General features: G+C 36.1%; 1 protein-coding gene across 1 annotated transcript in view; it reads right to left on the bottom strand.

The window, feature by feature from the left end:
* LOC125688971 (maestro heat-like repeat-containing protein family member 2B) overlaps positions 1–21,170 on the bottom strand; it is a 142,941-nt gene that overhangs the window by 73,416 nt on the left and 48,355 nt on the right. Inside the window, exons 6-9 of the mRNA XM_048935665.1 lie at positions 16,771–16,892; positions 12,447–14,452; positions 7,919–8,151; positions 7,461–7,591 (exon numbers count right to left, since the gene is read on the bottom strand). The gene's annotated coding sequence lies outside the window, so the exon portion shown is untranslated. The remainder of the gene's footprint in view (positions 1–7,460; positions 7,592–7,918; positions 8,152–12,446; positions 14,453–16,770; positions 16,893–21,170) is intronic.

The raw sequence follows: 21,170 nt of genomic DNA, 5'->3' as shown, positions 1-21,170 counted from the left end.
TCCAGAGCTGCACAAAATCTGACTGATTCCAAACAATTTTTAGGGAAAAAAAAAAAAAAGCAAGATTTTTATTCTGGAGCCACAGCCTATTTATCTGATTACAACTTAGCGAATCTCTGTGAACATGTGGAATCAGTAACTGGACCTTGATGCCAGTAGCATCACAGGAAATTAAATTGTACATATGCAATACAAACGAGTTAAAACAGGTAGTATTTACTTGCTATGTATTTCAAGGAGTTAAATGATAATGAGAGCTGAAAATCTTAGCCTTGAGAAGTCACTAAAAGCTCATTTTCAGGGTCTCTCTGAAGGAGGAGATGTAGTACACCTGGGTCAAAAGATTACTCTTTCTCATAGAACAGTGATTAACGACTGATGTAAAAAGTGGGTGGAAGTACTGTGGAAACTTGTACTCCTCAAAGATGTTCTATCTGAATAGTGAGATTGCTAGATAATAAGAACTGCTAACTCCTTGTTCCTTTCAGATAATTCCAAAAGAAAATATTACATACAACACCCACTCTCTGGCCTCTAATCTCTTAAACATTCTCTCTCTGTACCTTACTCTCACTCATTTCACAGCTCACCTAACAGCTGAGAAAATTCTGCAAGTATGGCATGGTAAAAACACCTAAACAAATAGCTGGAGTACACGTTTAAATGTCAAACACTGCTACATTAAAAATATAATTCGTTGATTGGAAATTCTTTCCCTCTGCCTAATCACAGACAGAAATAGACAATGTTTCCCAGAATTGTAAAAGAAACGCTGAGCAAAAACCTTTCAAACTTTTTACATGTTTTTTTTTAAGAGATAAGGTAAAATTGGAGGGGGAGAGGGTGGAACATCCATCTCAAATATCCTTTGTTAACTCTCCATAGCGATTCAACTAATACTCTGTGTGCCCTCAAAATCATCTTATAGTTTAAATTGTTTAAATATTTAAAAGGAACTTCCAGGTAAGGGAGAAGTTTAGAAAAACTGGATGCAATTTTACTACCCAATTTTCTTTTAATTTAAAGTTATAAAATCAATGGCACATTACTAATTGACGGCCTTTAAAATTTCATCTTAAAGCTCAGCCCATGATACCCTAAGAAACCTCATGCAAGAGGTTTTTTACATATAAATTTTCTTCATGAATAAACATTACTTCTTTACTGTGCAGGTGACAGAGCACTGGCTCAGATTGTCCAGAGTTTGAGGGATCTCCTTTGCAGACATCTTCAAAAGTCACCTGAGACAGTGAATACAAGGCTTGCTTGAATAAAAGACAGTGGGATCTGAAGTGGTTCTCCTGGTAAATGGTTGTCTCTTTTGGAGGGCAGAGCAAATAGACTGTAAGGCCAGAGAAAGCCAAGAGGTAAATAAAGAATACAACTAGCAAAAGTAATGGCAGAAGAACTGTCCGGTCCCCCTGAAAAAATTTTGTGTGGTCTGAGGTTTATACCAGAGGCCAAACTGGAGGGAGCTGCTGTGCAGAAATGAACAGCAGCTGAAGAACACCAAGGTAATAGGAAAATGAGGCAAATAGATAATTTAAAGAAGAATGTACATTTCTTATGGCAGATTCATGTATATATACATCCTTTAATTCACCTGGTCATATCTTCATCGTTTTCTAATACTGCGTCATACAGATGGGATTTTATAAAGGTATTCAAGTCACTGCAAGTACCTACAATGAGGCTGTTCCTTTTGACCTTTCTAGCAAGAGAGATTTTGACGTATTGTAAGAGATTATTTTTTTACATCATCTCTAAGATTGCAGGGGACAACAGATGGACAAGTCCAAGCAAGTCCTGGACAAGGGTTGAGAAATCCTTTGTCTGAGGGACACAGATGGACAAGGCCAGTGGAAACAAAAGAGAGATAAGCCGCAGCTTAATGGCCGTGAAGCAGTCTTTTGTGTGGACTATCTCAAGGAAGATGGCCATCTCAGGGGGTACTCACATGACACTTGCTCAAGCACCCACGGATATCACATAGGCAAGAAAAAAGGAGGATAAAAGAGGGACCAACAACCATGAGGATATGTGTCTGCCATCAGATCCCTCACTACGGAATGCCTGCATGCTGACAGATTCTCCTGGTCCTGCTGCCTGAGTGCTGCTGCTTCCTCCCAGACTTATCCTGCAGCTTCTTCCTGCTACCTGCTTGCTGCCCAAGACTGGTTGTGCTACTGCTGCTCTCCCCCTGTACTTTTGCCTTGGACCTTTGAAACGTGCAACAGACTGCTGCTGGATCCTGGTGGTGACTATCTCTGATTCATGCAATTCTTGCTTATTTCCTATCTTTTCTATGCCCTCCTTTCCTTCCCTGTCACCCTAATTCATAAAAGTCGCCATCCTTCCCTTCCCTGTCTCCCTGATTAGGATTTATAATAAACTGGTCGGACCAATATTTGAACCGTTGCTTCTTAATCTCACACAGAGATTAGAAAGAACCTCCTCTCTCTCCTATAAATTGGAGCGAGATACGTATTTTAAAGATGAAATTGAATCTCAAAGTTTTCAGAATCCCTTATTACAGGAACATAAAGCAAGATCTGTGCCGCAACTATATTTCCATTCTAGAAAAAGGGAAGATTTAATACTCTTAATATCTAAGTAGAAAACCTAGTGGAACATCTGGAATTCTTTTTTCCAATATAACTGAGCTTTCTTCAACCTGTGGCACAAGATACTTCAGGAAGGGCCCATCACAGCATTGATGCTCAAAGCTAAAGTGTTAATTATATCAAGAAGGTTTTCAACTGCTTTACTACTAGATTTTAAAGCAGACAACAAAATCACCTTGAGAATGGAAGTGTAAATAATATAAAATACATGAAGAAGTGCAGGCAGCTAATGTAGCTAATCTATATGTATTATTTCCATTGACATAATTCTGTACACAAATAATACACATTTATTTTGATACTGCAAGATGTATCAAACAGGAAAACATGGCCTACAAAAGGATAAGAGAAGTTATACAGTCAGAAACTTCTTTCAGAGGCATCAGAGAAAATAGACTCTCCATGTGTAAAATATTTAAAAGAGTGGAAGATAAAGAACCATCTAACAACTGTAATTTCTGTTATAATTATCCTTCTCTGGGTTTCTCTGAGCAGGAAAAGTCCTGAAATGTTTTTCAGTATCCTTTACATAACCATCTAGTTTCATCTGTTTATTCCAATTTCTTTCTGCCTTTGCCATTTCAAGTATTCAGCCTTCCCTCCAAAGCCTAAGAAAACTGGACTAAACTAGAAATACAGGACCATGCTGAATGTCTTGTCTGTTCTTGGCACACAGGAAAAAGATGAAGAAACCAAGAATCTGTCAAAACTATTCTGCAGATATTTTCTGTTTCCACACAAAATTTCTCAGCTAAAAGCTATTGTCAATACAATTCTGAAGAATATAAGAAAATAACATTATTATTGCATACTATTATTATTTTAAACTATTAGATTTTTTTCTACCAGTGTTTCATTTCAGCCTATGTAATCAGAGCGTGAAGGTCCCTGAAAGAAACAGCTATGTGGAGAGATGTATTCTAAAAAGATCTTGCTATCAGCCAACAAAGCCATGGGGGTCGCTCATCAAGTAAAAGACCTATAATTTTGAGAACAGAATTGAATAAAAGGCTGTTTAGCCCAACATATTCTCCCCGCCCATAGGCCAGTGCTTATGGAAAGAATGCAAGAAATGGTACTAGATGTTAAGCTTTTCCAACTTCCTGAAAAGAGCAGATGGGGGACTTTGTTTAGCCAGAAGCTGCATACAGAGCCTATCGTGTTTAGTAGTTGCTTCATAAATCCATCCATTCCTTTCACTTGTTTTGAACATAGTGTCTGGTGGTTTCACTGGATATCCCTTTCTGCTTGTGTCAAACAAAGCAGAGTATTCCTAGGTATATTTCTTACAAGTTTTGGGACTGTAATGTTTAGTGTATTCTCATGAAGAAATGATCTTGTACTGTCTTTCCTGTGCATCACTGTTTATTTTATTCTAAGTCTAACATGAGCAGAGCTTCATTCAGCACATGCAGTATAAGCTTTATGAGAGATCCAGGACATAAAAATATGCAACAGTCTTCATAATTCTAGACTTCACCAAAATTGAGCTCAATTATGAATTTCACATATTAAGTGCTCAAATAAGTAGGTTTTAAAGTAGAGAAACAAACTGCATAATAAAATAATAGACATCAAAATTCAATTATATCCTTAGCTCTAAGCTATAGAACTACACTTATGATTTTTATGGTTCTTATTTTAATTATTAATTTTAGAATAAAGCTGTTGTGTTTCAGCAAGCATCTTTTCATAATTACTTCTGCAATGCTCCTGGTAAACACAAGTCTATCTGAGAAATTACAACCTTATACCATGACAGACTGTAAAGTGACAAACATAAGAATATCCTTTTCAAACATGAGGAAAAGAAGAACTTGTGTTAAGCTATATCTAAATTGAAAGATTTCCCATTCAAATATACATTACTTATACACAAGTGGAACAAAACACAATTTACATTGCTTTTTCTGACAGTTCTTTTTTTTGCAGTAATAATTCTTATAATACATTCAATTCTCAATAAATGTTTTTAAATCCTAAACATCATGCTAAGTACTTAGCCTTCAATACAAATGTGTAAATTAGCTGTCCATGTCTGTACCACATATACTAAGTAACATCTTCAGTGATAAGCAACTATAACAAAACTGCAATAACAAGCCACTCATTTAAGCAAAGTAGAAGCTGTCTGACCTGTTACAAAATAAGTGCTATGTGGCTCTGTATGTTTTCTGGGCAAAATACTCTCAAAAAGTACTGTTTAACTATCGTGTTAAACTCATTCCTTTCAAGGAGATGTATTTTACTTCAGAATGCTCTTACATCTCTCTTTACATAACCATCTAGTTTCATCTGTTTATTCCAATTTCTTTCTGCCTTTGCCATTTCAAGTATTCAGCCTTCCCTCCAAGGCCTAAGAAAACTGGACTAAACTATAAATACATTTTACTATCGCAACAACACATCATCAGTAGGGTAAAACTAACCTGTCTCACGACGGTCTAAGCCCAGCTCACGTTCCCTATTAGATAATAACACAACTGCTTGTACTGTGAACTCTACCACAGTGTAGTTTATGCACAGAAGGCAGAAAACACTCCAGATTGATCCCTTTTGTTCATAGTTTATAAGTTATTTAGAATAAATGGACTTGAAAATCAAAATACAATATGAAGTCGGCTTAAGAAGCCATGTACCTCCCCTCTTAGCACTTTTAAGTATCTCCTGATACAACTGTTGCTTTGGGCAAAAAAACCTGAAGTTTTCTACCATCTTGAGGATAACAGTGGGATTCTGTCAATTCCCAGCATGTAATTAAGACACCAAGATCAATATACTTATTTCTCTTTGCCAGTGAGTTTTCATGAGTACACAAATGCCTGGAATATGGCCTCAGAGATCATTCTACTTGGCATTTCAAATAAATGTCTTTTAACAAGCTCCATTTCAAAATCATTCTTTGACACCTAGTACAGAATAGGTATTTGCAAGTAATAAATAATGAATCCTCATGAGGAAAATAAAACCTCAGTAACATTGTCTTGGAATTTGCAAATTTACAGGATACACCCAACTCATTTCTTTCAGTAGCAGCTATAGCCCAGAAGTAATTACTCACTACATAGCTTTTACAATGATTTTGAGAAGACAGACACAGAAAGAATCAATCAGAAGATTAACAAGGACAAAAATCAACATCACTGAGTGAAATGGGGATTAGTCCTAACATCTGAAAACTGATGGCCAATAGTGCTAAGCAAGTATATGACAAAAATCAACAAGCTTATTGAGGAAGAGAAAGATATAAATTGAATGCATCCATAAAAAGGAAACTATGTGCACTAAACAATTATTCTGAGTCTAGAAAATAAAGTGTTCTTGCAGACTTCAAGCTTTTCACTGGAGTTATTTGTTGTTTTTTTTTCTTGTGCAAGAAAAGGGCAAGGGAAAAATAATTATTACAGCTACAGATATTTTCCAAAACACGTAGGAATTTTATAAGATATACAAATTTGTCTTCTCTCATAAGAACAAAAGTAGAGTTTATAGAAGAAATGACATCACTGCAAACTATCAGCTGACAGAGCTACAGAAACTCATGTAGATTGCTGCTGTTATTTTGATTTAGCTAAGTGGAGAGAGCAAGATTTTCAAACAGCTATTAACATTTCAAGAAACTCCAATCCCTTCCTGGCACTTCAATTAGTGGCAGAAGCCAATGCAGCTGAAATCCCACCAGCCTTGAGGGACTATTCTGTTGGACTCACAGAGCTCCACAGCCCAAGATTTGATGTAGTCAGCTTTTCTCAGTACTAATCTGATACTCTGGTTTGTGCTTGCTATCTAATAAGAGTAAAGGAAGTTTTATAACATTGAAGGGTTGTATTTTGTCTTCAGAAGCACTCATCAGTAACAAATAATATAAAATTCACTAATTCCCCAGCAGATCCCTCAGTGTTAACTAAGCTAGGCTTGGCTCAGTGGAACGGGGAACTGTAACTTCTCTGATAGCTCCACATATTCTCTAAATTTCCCATTAATCACAACACTGCAGATCTGGTTTAACTGATTTGAAGAACATATTGGTTGTTTTTTTTTTCCATAACTGTTCAGAAGTATATGGAAAAACACACTTCAGAATTATTCCTAGAGGTATTTTATTTAACACAAAAATTATGTGTCTCTGTCATTCTGTACTAAGCTTATTTTCATGCAGGCAGATGCAATAGATTAGGCAAGTTTCTCTGAATTCAAGTTCTATAATTTTTGACTGGATTATCACATTGCATTTAAAAATATATACTTTCAGACTTGAGTTCATGTATTTGCATCTAAAGGAACATGAAAAGGCTGTCTGCATTCTTAAATTTGACATTTTGAAAGGAGGTATAGAATTAATATCATATTAGATACAACTTGTTTCCCTTCTCAAAATACTGCAACTCTGTACTTTACATTCTTCAAATTACTTTGCACTTCGTATGTGGGAGAACATCATTGAATTTGTATTTCACATTCAAAAAGATGAAAAACTTTCAGCTTCAGAAAAACATAATAACTTCAGCATTTATCTAAATGCTATTCAAGCTCTCTATAAAGCATAACAAAGCACTATTCCATTCCTCTTATTTGAGAATACGATTCAGTTCAGCTGCTGAAGCTTTTAATACATATTAATGACAATACAAATTTATACATCTCTTCTTGCAGCCTTTGAGGCAGAACATGATCCTGATTCTGCTCTCACATACATCAGAGCATTAGCTGCTGCCAAATCAATTAAAGTTTAAGAATTTGTTTAAACAACTTAGTTAATACAAGGTCTGATGCAAGGAGTCACACATTTTGTATACACAAACTGTACTGATACAAAATAAATTGCTTAATACAAACCCTCAGAAAAGCAGAATTATCACATAGGTTCTGCAAGCGTTCTTCAGTGTTTGATACTGTAGCACTGTGACAGAACAACTTGGGATGGATAGATTTCTGCCATAAGAGGTATCCCAAAAGTCAGCCTCATGCTAAAAAAAAAAAAAAAACAAACAATATTTTGGTGAAATAATATTTGAAGAAGAAATTTAATCAATTATTTTTTTCTCTTAAGGGGAAAGGTTTCCCAATTTGATCCTTTGGCAGTATGTATGTCTTTTGTTCTGCTTGTGAGTCACAACTGCATTCCCATGAATAATTAAATATGTTGTCAGGACTCAAAAACTTACTCTCAATGAAAGAAAAAAACGTATTAAAACCGTAACTCAAACAGTCAATAAACTAAAGCCAGTGAAAAGAAAGTGGGAAAGATAGCAAATATTTTAAATGCTGAATTTAAATGAACAAAATAAACTTACCTTAATCTTAAGAACTTGCTAGGAATAAGAATGCAGCAGAACTGACTTGATGTTGACATTAATAAAGTTCCAGCCAGCCAATTACTCAGTGGTTTACATTCAGCTGACCTCTGCTTATCCCTTCATACCGTTGTCTTCTGAGAAAATGTTATTTCTCACATTTTTTAAAACTCTACTGAAGAGTAGCAAGCAATTTAAAGTGAGACAGCTTTCAGAAAATGGACCCCTTAGCTCTGAAAAGATACCAAACAATAGATTTCAGTTCTACAGCCTTTTATTTATTTTCCCAGCTTACCTATTATGTGTTCTATGCATGTCTCTATGTATTTGAAAATACACACTTTATCCAAAACTAGAAGCCTGCAATTGAGTTAGAACACAGCACAAAACAAGTAGTGATAAAGTTGAATGATCTATTCTTCTGAGGCAATTGCATTGCTAAAATTTGTCATGCTTAGAGACTTAAACATTTGTGTTTATTTCATCTGTTTCACGAACTCAAATTCGGGAAAAGAAAAATGTTTTCCAAATAATTTCCTAAAATAAACTGGAATCTCATATTGACCATCCTTGCCACGCAGCAGAGAAATGTCTTGTTACCTCATTCTTCACAAAATAAATGATAAACAGGCATATTTGAGTGTTCAGTTGTCTAGCTGAGGATTTAAAAGTATTCTCCCTGAAATTAAAATACCAAATTAAAAAAAAAAAAAAGCAAGAACACCAACATTAACTAAAGTTGACAAGTTTCTTCCCTGAACTAGAGATCTCACATAAATCACAGTATTATCTTTCAAATTAAATATATGATTCCAGTCATAATTTTTTTAGCCATTATAGAGAATTAGTATTTACCCCTTTGGTTAGACAAAGTGACTTCACTAACCAGAACTCCACTTTTCATAAACAATTGGGTAAGAAACTGTACTAATGGAACATTTACTGAAAAATGATCATAAGTATGTTATGATGCAATTATGTTAAGTATGTATAAATGCAATTCTGAAACCAGAAAACGTGGATAAGTATTTCACAAAATTCTCAAATTACCCAGACATAGAGATGTCTCTACTTCCTTTAACAACTAGAAAATGTATAATACAAGTAAATAAACATTGTAAGGGACTGGAAAAAAATATTAAGAAGAAATGATTAAAAAGACATTCACTTGAAATAGAAAATAAATAATTGTATAAGGAATTTTCCATCAATTGCCTGAAAATAGTGGCTCATACATGTACACTCTGTGTCTATTAATAAAGTAAACCTAATGACAAGAAAAACACGCAGACTATTTACAGTTTGAACAGATTATAGGTTAGTACAACATACTAAGACAAATTACTTCCAAGTAAAATGGTTGCTTAAATATTCAAGTAGTTCAGTCTAAATCCCTCCTTGGCAGGTAACAGGCATCCCAGCTGAGAGTTCCAGCACTTCTTCAAAGCTATAATGTTATCTACAATTACTTCCCTGCTATGGTGGACCACAAAGCTCATAATTTCTGAAAGGAATATACACGACTCAGAAGAAATATAACTCTAGCACGTTACATCTCTATGAGAAATTCAAATGAAGTCAGAGTGCAATAGAGGCTTAGATCCCCTTAGGATGTGGTCTATGAAATCTTAGAAATGAAAACAGATTTAATTAAATCAACACTAACTCCCCGTACACTCACCACTCCCTCCCACCCCTCATCATCCCTCCACAACCCCCCCGCCCCCCCCCGCCCAAAAAAAAAAAAAAAAAAAAAAAAAAAAAAAAAAAAAAAAACAGAGTTCTGGTATTTCTTCTCCAGATATTTTCAAGAGATGTTAATACTGTATCAATCTACAAGATGAATAGTGAAGGGGAGTTGGTACTGTTTCACTAGTCTCCAGAAATAAGGCAAAAATTCAGATCTTGGCCGAGACAATGAAGACTTACAGACTATTCATTTTAACACCATCAACAACAAAATCTTAACATTCTTTATTTCACTGAAGATTCATACAATTTCTTGTACTTACTAATTCGCAGAGAAAGGAAAGCTCAAGGGACATCTTAGTGCTATGTACAACTACTTTAATGGAAGATTACAGAGAGGATGGAGATATATTCTTCTGAAAAGATAACTGTAAACTATAGAAATAACAGAAAAAAGAAGAGGCCCAGAGTCCTCTTACAACTCCATATCATCCTATGATTCTGTTCAAGTATTTATCAGAGCTACAGTATAGAAGGGTTTCAAATACCACCTAAGAAAACAGAAAGCATATTAAAGGTGGTACAGTTCCACAAAGTAGCAATAACTGCATGCACTGCATGCAAAGAATTGTAATGTCTTAGAAACTTATGTCTTGTGTAGATCCCCATATTGAGAAACATGAATTTGTATGTCTTATCCTCAGTTTGTGTCCGTTGCTGAAGTATGAAGCATTGGGCTATTTGCTTAGGGGGAAAAAAGTGTGAAAGATCATATGCATCATTTTCCAGAGGTTCAAAAAGTTCTCTGGAGAATTACTATTACTAGTACTATTACTACTAGAATCTGAGCCAGGAGTGTGCCCTAGTAGCCAAAAGGGCCTATATTACCCTGGGATACATCAGGCCCAGCTTTCCAGCTTCTGATATTCTATGTTTCTAGACTATTGCTACTATTTTTACAACTGCTACTACTTACTCTGCTTTTATACTTCTCCCCTAAATATTTGCCATTGGTTACAGGGGTGGAAGACAAATGAGAAAAAGTATTTGGCCCGACCTGCTGTGTTTGTTTATATCTTGGCTTTTTATGAAGAAAATGTAGAAAATGAAATATATACAAATACATTCTCCAGTATTTTGAAAATGATACCTTTATACTGTAATTGTTTGGTGTTTTTTTTAACTACAAGCTAGTATCTAAGTTTGCATTAAAAATATGATGTAAAATACAAATCAGCCTTTAACAAAGGATTTAAACCCGAAGACTAAGCAGATTCCTCTACTTAAGCAGTACAATCACCACTGCATACTGCTTAGTTGCTATTTATGAGTAATACTAGAATAATAAACTCTATTAAAAACAAAATAATAGAATGAAATAGAATAAAATAAAACATATAAATAGAGATGAAACTCTCAAAGCAATTCTCAGCAACCTTGTCCAAGAGGGATAACAATTTCAGAATTCTTCCAAATTTTTTATATCCATGTTGTTAAATGTACTGCTTTATAGCATTGGTGGAGGATAGTCATTCATACCAAAATAGAGTCAGAGATGAATTTGTATGCACAGATACATGTACTTTCTCAAATTTTATATTCAGCAGGTGCCTTATCCGAGATGCTAGAATTTTGTGGATGATTTATATCATTTAGATGGTACAATGGGTGCAGAATGAGCAGAAAACAGATTTCACAGGAATATCAAATCATAGACTGATATTTTGAATCAGTCAATATTCATAGTGTCTCTTTAAATTAGAAAACTTTGCCCTCTTAAATGCTAATAGGATATAATAATAATACTCTGCGCCTATTAACTCATTTTCTAACTAGGGGTCTCAAGATAATTATCAAGCATCCATGAGTGAAAATCAATGTTACATCAGATTATTCCAGCGGAAAAGAAATGGGAAAAGAATGGTTCCATGTCCTGCTGGATTTTCCACAAGAAATGTTTTAGAGGAAAAAACAACAGAATGAGACACAATATTCTATTAAGTACAATACACTATGTCACATGGAAACTCCACTGTAAGTTCAGGACCACTTCTCTCCTATTAGGGGTATTTACTAACCTCAACTCCATTTTCAACAAGTTCAGTGGTGATGATTACATTATTGCATCTGGGTGACTCTATATTAAGACCCCAGTATAAGAGATGAGTAGTTCTACTGCTCTGCTGAACATGAACCAGCAGTGTGCCCAGGTAGTCAAGAAGGCCAATGGTATCCTGGCTTGTATCAGAAATAGTGTTGCTAGCAGGAGTAGGGAAGTGATCATACTCAGCTCTGGTGAGGCCACATCTTGAGTACTGTGTTCAGTTTTGGGCTCCTCACAACAAAAAAGTCATCAGTGCTTTGTGACAAACCCAGAGAAGGGCAATAAAGCTGGTGACAGAACTAAAGCACAGTCTTATGAGGAGCACCTGAGTCTGGAGAAGAGGAGGCTCAGGGAAGACCTTATTGCTGTCTACAACTACCTGAAAGGAGGCTGTGGTGAGGTGAGGGTAGCCCTCTTCTCCCATGTAACTAGCCATAGCACTAGAGGAAGTGGCCTCCAGTTGCACCAGGGGAGGTTCAGGTTGGATATTAGGAAAAATTTGTTATCCAAAAGAGTGGTCAAGCACAGGAAGAGGCTGCCCAGGGAAGAGGTTGGGTTACCATCCCTGGAGGTGTTCATGAAATATGTGGTACTATGGATCAGGGTTTATTGGGCAATATTGATGATAGGTAGTGTATAATCAATAGATATCAAGATGTTATAATCACAATATAATCAAGAGAGTTAGGCAAAGTAGACAACGATAACAAAAAGAGAATAAGTGGAAGAGCTTACCCTTTGGCTAGGCTCACCACAAAACACCAAGAGAGGTGATCTCTAGAAGAGATCCTTCCCCTCTGGTAGCCAGCTCTTAAATAGGTCTAGGAGGAGTGGAGCCTGGCTCCACCCCTTCTGGCAGCACAGGAGAATTGCCTTCACCTGTGCTCCTCTGGCTGACTCATGGCTCACCTCAGGTGATCAATCAGAGGTTCAGGCCGTGACTCAGCAGTTCCCATACGGGTGGACAGTTCAACTGGAGGTCTCTTCCAACCTTAATGATTTTATTATTCAATTCTTCTTTCAAAAATCCATTACACTGTATATATCAACTATAAATTTACTGCTAAGTTTCCTGATTGCCTCTAGAGTTCCCTTAAAATTCAGGTATAGAATTATATACAAATACAGATCTGAATAATCATGTTTTAGACTGGCCAATATACCTACTAGTACACTGGGACAAATTCTATTCTAATACATGAGTAAAATGCCAAATGATGTCAAAGAAGCTGAACAGATTTCTGAATGTAGACATAAACCTTAGAGAATTTTAATCAAGAAAGGGGTACACCATTTTTTGCCATCTATTCAATCTCTCTAAGCAGAAAATATTGTTAAATAATATACAGTTTATTTTCAATTTTTGCTTTACATTCATTCTTAATAATCAAAGATAAATTGAGCTAAAGCACAAATGCATTTTCATAGGATTTTTGTCTGTATCTACAACTCCATGCCTTCAAAAACTGATAATTTCAGAAAGAGGAGTCTAGAAAAAGTACACAAAAAGGAGCAGAGCAAAAAAATTCAAGCAATCTCTCTGAATCTAAAAGTAAAGTTCCTATTCTACACTTATATAAAGAAACTTAGAACAGCCTTTACCTTCTCTACAAATAAGCTATCACTCACGATACAGGAACTGCTGCAAAGATGATAAAGATGATTCCTGAAAATCTGCCTTATAGGAGACATAAACAGAGCAAATGTTCAAAGGCAGGATTTGAATTTAATTCCTCAGGAGAGATATTTTCAAATAGATTTTTATAAGGAAACTGAAATTGTATGGAGAAACATTACATCAGTGATTTAAAGGCAAAGAGGAAGGCCTATGAAGAATGAGATGTCCCTAGAGTCCACTGGCATTTCCAATATAGAAAAAAAAAATCTGTCAGGGATTTTATTTTATTTTTTATTTTTGGTGCAGTAGGGAGCCAATGGGAGTTACAGAAATCCTAGAAAGATATTAAAGTTAACTTGGCAGTGTGTCTTTTTGTCTTAACAACTGCAAAGTTCAATTAAGTTTTCTATAATAATTCCCACTAATAAGTCGTCTTTTGATGAAAACAGAATTGACCAGCTAAAAGTTTCTTTATTAGTGACTTTTTTTAAGCCATCAATTTTAACTTGAAATTATCTTTTCCAGTAATCCAAGAAAAACATTCTCTTATGTAAGAAGGGAAATATATGACATTTTGATCACAACAGTAACTTATTAAAAATATATCAGCTTCACTATAAACAAAAACAAAGAAAAGCTTTTGCAGTATTTGCTGTTAATCAATATATTTCAAATACATTACTTAATACAGGAACAATGTAGATACGTGGGACAATTACTAACCTAATATGAAATCAGGAATGAGAGTAAAATAGCAATCAATCATCCAAACTACACAAATGTTACTCTGATACCACAAACAAGATAACTATATGCACATATGACTAACAGTGGATCATAAACTTGAGTAAAAACTCTGCAAGCACCTTTTGAAGGTATAGGTAATGTCAACACCTGAACACAAGTCAATCTTCCAATTTTCGAATGGTTGTGGTACTTCCTTCACTATCCTGAAAGCCCTTTTTCACATGTTCTTCCTCCTAGAGTTTGGCAAGTTTTATGGAAATCGGTTCAACTGTTCAACACAGCCGCAGCTCATCAAAGCCTGACAAATCCCTGACTCCTCCAGACTGCAGCTATGGGGATCTGGCTCAAGGGCTTTTCTGAAGGTCACACAAGATGCCTGTAGCCGAACAGAAAATTCAATCCAGCTTTTTAAATCCCCTGAACATTATTCTAATTACACTTCCTTAAATTCTTATGCTTCAGGGAGATTGCTGAGGTAGTTTCCCTATTTGAGCAGTACTCTGATGTTTTGCATATAGATACCTCCTGTCATTTTAAAGCTAAGTACCATTTACTGACAAAATATGTGAGGGGGAAAATTGCTGGCATTATGTTATTTCAGTGAGGTTTCACGTTGCATGGATCAGGATTATCTAAGTTACTTGTTCACTTGACAGTGTCATTCAAGACTCTCATTCAAATAATACTCGATTTTGATTACATAAGGTAACATTTGCACATATGTGAGATAATTTTCTGAATACCAGCTTTGGCTGCACTGTTTCAGCCTCTTCTGTGTATGCTTCTTACCTACAGTGTGCGGCCATAGCCTGAGGAATGTGTTTACCTGCAGTCTCTGATTCAGACATTAGATGTCCCTGTGCACTGTGAGGGACTATGTTAGGTATAGTCCCCTGTAAACAAAGCAGAGATGAACTAAAGTGGTTCTGGAAAGTCTGCTTGTTGTATTTACACTTGTTACTATCCTATTCAATTAAATGAGTGCTAAGAAAGTCTGGTATTTACCAGTTCACAGAATCCAAGCAATTGCATAGTCAGAAACTTCAACTGGCTAAACCTAGCTCCTTTTATTCATTAATGCAAGACAATGACAGTTGGCCTTTAAGTCAACCCCTTTGTGCCCCAGTTTAGATTAACACTGCCACCAGTGAGAACTACAGATCAGACTGAGTTCTCATCTCTGCATCATCCTTTCCCCTCTCCATTTACTTCTGTGTTTTTCCCCAGCTGTATGGCATTTCTCTCTGCCCATCCTCCTCATACAGTAAGCAGTCTCCTGAATAATGGAGTATGTTCCATGTTCTGCGCATTTGAAAACTTGCTGACTTTCTCAGAACTGCACTGTTTTTCATTAGTTTGGAATTTTTTCACCAGCATCATAGCCAAACCCCATCATATTTGCCACAAATTAGTGAAGCATGCAAAACTAAACAATTAATTATACCCGTATTTGTATTTTATGAAATAGTACACAGTAGTATTTCCCTTGAGACTGTAATCAACTCCAAAAGGAGCAATGACTGCACAATTAAAGCAAAACAGCCTAGTTTGTGTTATATTGCAAGGATGATTATTTTCTGCCTTATCAAGGTGAGGAATGCATTTTCACAGTGTACTTCACAAGCAGTGGAACTTTCAGCACCAAAAATCAGTACCACAGTATCCATTGAAAATCCGTGGTCTTGAAATAAGCCTTGTAAAAACAGAGAAGTGATTTTCTGCCCTCTCACTTGGCAAACTGAACTTCTGCCTAACACTATACTCATATTCTCTTTCACTGAAGTAGCTGTCTTGTGAATTTCACAAGGAAAATATACTCAGAAGCAGATATTACGTGTTATTAAATGTTTTCTCTCTGTAATGAAATCTCCATACATGTAACAAAAGCAACTACTTTATGATTATTCTAATTACTTTTCTATAGCACAAACAGAAATGATGGCATTTTAATGGGTATTTAACCTCTGCAGTTTAACAGATGTGTATCTCTGTTATTTGCCTTGTATTGTTTCATGTATTATGAGCACATGTAGGAGTAGGTTTCCCCACTCTCAAGAAATGTTTCAGCAAAAAGATTTTTCATAAGCATTTTACTGGCAGAAAATGCCATAAATAACCTATGTGTTTTTTAAAGAGCTTCCAACAAAACGTCTAAATGTTGTGATACATCTCCATTCTAATCACAATCTAAAATAATTGAAATCCAAAACCCCAAAGAAATAAGTAGTTTGGCTTGGTGTATTGTTCATGCCATGTCTTTACCACTTATTTAACATTCTAAGACAGCTGACAGTCTGAGGAGACAAATACATTATGTCAAATTAGGAAACTATTATGCAAGCTTTTCTTAAGTCATGTTAAAGGGCTTCTGTCATGCAAACACACACGTGCTACACTTTTTTACAAGCGGAATCAGTAGTTTCGATGATCTTTATGTACTTAAATTATGTATCATTGTGTAGAACTCAAGCCAAAAAAGTGGTAGAATCAAGCCTTTTACTGAAAGCATACTTGGGGCACTTTGTTATAGGACTCTTCAGATTACAGCTCTCCATCTGTTGTGTGTTAAGGGAATTAGAATAAAGCTAATTTTAGACCTGAAAGGCAACGCACTTTCACTAAAAAGGCACAAATCCAGTCTACTAAGAGGGTTACGAGAAGAAGAATCAGTAATGCATATATAAGATACTTAACTGATGTTGCTGGCTCTGTGCAACTTTCTGGAAGGAGGAGCCCTCTTCCCGTTCAGCAGAAGTCCTATCTTCCATCTCTGCAAGTTTGCAGTAGATTCATCTGCTGTACTCCGTACCTGAATTCTATAATAGAAAATGATTAAATCTTACGTGGGACTTTGCAGTTAATCTCATAAAACACTTCAACTGATAACTATTCTACAGCTTGCAATTCTTCAAGGAAAGTAATATGGCTTAAATGCAATAAAATTAATCTATAGCTTAGTATATGACAACCTAAATTTGTGACATTAACTGCTTTTCAGCAGGAAAGTACCACATAACATGAAAATATTTCTCATTTGTGAATGCAGATCCTGTTTTGAAGTAATGATGATGTCCTATAGAAACCTTTCTGTATCTTTTTGTAGGTTCTGTAATGTTGAATGAGGAGCTGCATATCTTTGTTTTATGCTTCTCAGGCAAGAAGCATTTGTTCCACCAGGTGAATCATTTGTATCCCTAGGTGTAGGCATGTGAAATCAGCAGTCTCCCTCACAGTGAATGCCATTTTTAGCCAGCTCTTTCCCATGAGAAATGCAACACAAGTTCAAAGCAGCTTCTACAAATTCAGGTGTGAGATGATTCTAATCACCAGTTTTGCTTACTCGTTCACCGTGCTGTGATATTTGCTATGAAAGTAATGTTTCCAAGGTGCAACAGGAAATCAATGTCAGAAGTCTTGCTGGGGGAATTCTAATGTCTTGGAAATAATTTATTTGATCTCTGTTGTTATTTAATCTCTGTTGCCTTTCTTATCAGTAATCTTTTTTTGTCACATCTGATAAGACTTCTTGTTACTGCATTAGGAAAAAATGAATACTGATAAGAGGCTATTACAAATTATGAAAATTTGATCGGCCTGTCATATTGTGGCAGAACAGAACCCTGCTTCTTACTCAAAAATTACATTAAGAAAGAACAGGGAGTATTCTAGCTCACTTTCATAACTGATGTAGAAATATTGACAGTGTAGGACCACTCACAGATTTCTGAAGTGTTTGTAAGAATGAGTCCATCTCTCTCAATGTCTTGCCTGAAGTTTCTTTACTAAAATTTCCTAAGTGCTTAATAAATATGTTTAGCACCATATTCAGTTTATTTCCATCATGATTCCTACCCTTGTTATTAATAAGTGTTTGCAGCTACTGGACCTCCTGTTTCCATTATGTTTCTTCTATGTGATCCACTTATTTCATTCCAACATCTGCATTCCATTCTCTTTTATTGTGTGGGTTTGAAAGGATTTTAACACTCACTCTCACATCATGAATGACTGGATACTGAGGAACTTTTTCTAATCAATTCCATAACATAAAGAATTCACTCTTTTAATCTATTATTAAATTAACTTCCATTTACTGACCATTAAGTGTCATATTGTCTAAAGCTTGTTTGAAGCTTCTACTGGCTTAGAAAAGTTATGTTTTTCATCACAAAGTTTAAAAACATGTAATATTTCTCATGAGAGGCCGATCTCTGCATATGCTACCACAGTGTTAGATTTTCTTTGAAAAAAATATCTCACAGCACATTCCACTTAAGCATTGGAGGAGTAGATTTTGCAGATATCTGACTCTAAATCTAGAAAGCACCAAAGCCTGAAACCTACAGTTCTGAAGATACCATTCTGGGAATCTGGGAAATTGTTTCACTTAAAAGCTAGAAAGCCTGACTAGCAACAATTTGTACTACACCCAGTCCTATGTAACTGACCAGTAACTTTGATTTGAAGCTCAGATTGACAGCACATATTCCGCAAGTTTATGTGCTAAGAGCTTTCATGAATAACTAGAAAAGCAGCTTATTACTAAGTATTGCTCTCTTTACAAAAATAAATAAATAAATAACCAAATAAATAAATAAATAAATAAATAACCAAATGAATAAATAAATAAATAGATAAATAAATAAGCTATTTAATTTGCACTGCTGCTAATAAGGCACAGCAATGCTACTTCAGGAATTTCACTTTGGGGAGACATTCCCTTGCATTGTTCTCACAAAGGGGTTGTACGTCCCAGAGTAGTCACTGTTGAAATTGACTATTCTTAGCTGGAAAGCATTAAGTTACAGCAAAATGCCTTCCTTGGATGAGAATGAGATCCAGGGAAAAATATATGAAAAATGAGGATAAATATTCACATTTGACATTATCTTTCATATGAAAATAAGACAAGTGCTGCTTTCACTTTGTCCTTGTAATGCAGCATGGACAATCATACTCTTACTTGTTTCCTATGGTAAAGCAAACTTTCTACAGACAGAATTTATGTAAAGCAGGGCCATGTGACTGTTGAAAAATACTTTAGCCTAGACAGAAGGCCCACCAATTACTTTTAAAGAAAGCAGGACCTTCTTTGCATATGATGGCAATGCTTGCTCATATAGAAACTGTAGGGCAGGAAAAAATAGCTGTTCAAATCCAATGTGAACTTCCCACAAGTGCTACCACAAAACCTAACCTGGGATTCCTCATGTTCTGTCCTTGAAATTAGGATTAACATGCCGGCTTTAAACTAGATAATTCAGTCACTGCTAAGAAAGTAACAAGGAGCTTTTCACTATCTTACTAATTACACCCTTTTTTTCTTGCCTCACTTTCTCAGGCAGTGCTAAGCATGTGCTGCTGGGTCACCAGCACAAGCTGCATCTGAACACAGATGTACCATGGGTTGTGCTACATGAGTTAAGAAAGTCTCAAGAGTAGTCATCCATACTGAAAATGGAGGCATCCATAGCAAATACAAGGTGCTGGCATCTCTCCAAAGACACTCTTTTCTTTCATTCTAAGTTATTCAAGTTGCTTGAGGAAATCAGTTGGAGCTGCCTCTGATGCCACATTCCCCCAGCATCTTCATGTGAAGACAGGTTAATGAGACCTGTGTATTTTACGTGCTATTCTATGACAATGCTCCTAGAATATTTTTATGTAAACTAGCACCTAAGAATATGTCTAATCCCCCAAAACAGCCTTCAGCCTGGTCTGATTATGTCAGTGAAGGCATTCAGTTCCACAAGCAGGACCTGTTTACAGCAGCAGACCTCCAGCAAACAGCGGTATATTAATTGTCATTAACACCCTACAGCAGCCTCTGATGACCTTCAGATACAGCGTGATATTAACAGTTATCATGTTTGCTACCACAGTATATAAGAAAGTGGAGCTTGCACAGTATCTACACAGCATCCCTGCTCCACAACATCTTCTTATCTAAATAGACAAGCAGATAAAAGCTAGAGAAAAGGATTAAATATACAAACAGAGAAAGAGAAGCATTAGCCTGCAGATTTCATGTCATTTCAACTACTCTTGTTTATTTGCCCTTTGGATAGATTCTAATTAGTAAGGGAATAGTTGAAAGACAGAGGACAAGGAATGGTAAAGAGAGGATGAGGCAAGGCAAGAGAAAGGGGCAGAGAGTTTCTGGCATGAGGCTGAGATGAGTCTGTGAGAAAGAAGGTCAGGGGGTTGCAGAAGGTGTCTTTATGGTGCATTGGAGAGGAATTCATAAACCAAATTGTTTTAAAAAAAAAATAAATCTGATGGCTGTAGTGTTACCTGTAAAGGGACAGATGCTCTATCCTATCTTGCCATTTGGCTTTTAGAAAAGAGGCAGCCTTGAATTGGTAAGGATACTCAGACTGCCCCACAGCATGCTTCATGATCTTTACAGCAATATAGCTGTCGTGCAGAATACTATTTGTTTTACCACACTCACAGCCAAAATCAGCCTTAAGCTGGTTTCTCCAGAAGTTGCTATCTGGCTGAGTGCCAATGCGATGAAAAGAGCTGGTGCATCCCAAAGGGTCTCTGTGCTTTACTGTGCCAGATCAAAGAGCTGAGGAGCCCCAGGGACTCCCAGCTCTTTAATCCCCACATTCTCAGGGCTGTTGTTGGAGGAATAAAAAAAAAAAAAAAAAAGATAAAATAAAATAAAATAATCTGTTTCTATCTGCTTGAGCAGAGAACCACCTGAAAATAAGGCTTGGTTTCTGGAACCTGCATTGTATTGTAGCATGGGAAGGCTGGAGACCACTGTGAGGGTAAATTCTAAGGTGGCAATTAAGAAAGAGAAGTCAGACTGAAAAAGATTCCAGAAAAAGAAATGAAATAAACCGTTACACTTAACATAGTCCAGTGCAGGGCACATGGAAAAAAGTACAGAGACGTTGTTGTTTCTTTTTCCTAAAAAAAAAATTAAGATATGCAGCCCTTCTAAATGATAATGCTCTTGTGAATTCTGAAGACAGGAGCTACCTACAGACTGCTGTAGGCTGCAGTGAAATGAAGAAGGAAGGAAGGAGCTGCCAGCGGAGGGTGATATTGTACAACATAAAATAAACAGCCTCTTCTTTCAT

The sequence above is a fragment of the Lagopus muta genome, chromosome 2 (genome assembly GCF_023343835.1).
Source record: "Lagopus muta isolate bLagMut1 chromosome 2, bLagMut1 primary, whole genome shotgun sequence".
NCBI lineage: Eukaryota > Metazoa > Chordata > Aves > Galliformes > Phasianidae > Lagopus > Lagopus muta.
The sequence above is the reverse complement of the archived record's forward strand: the minus strand, read 5'-3'. Positions and strand labels throughout refer to the sequence as shown.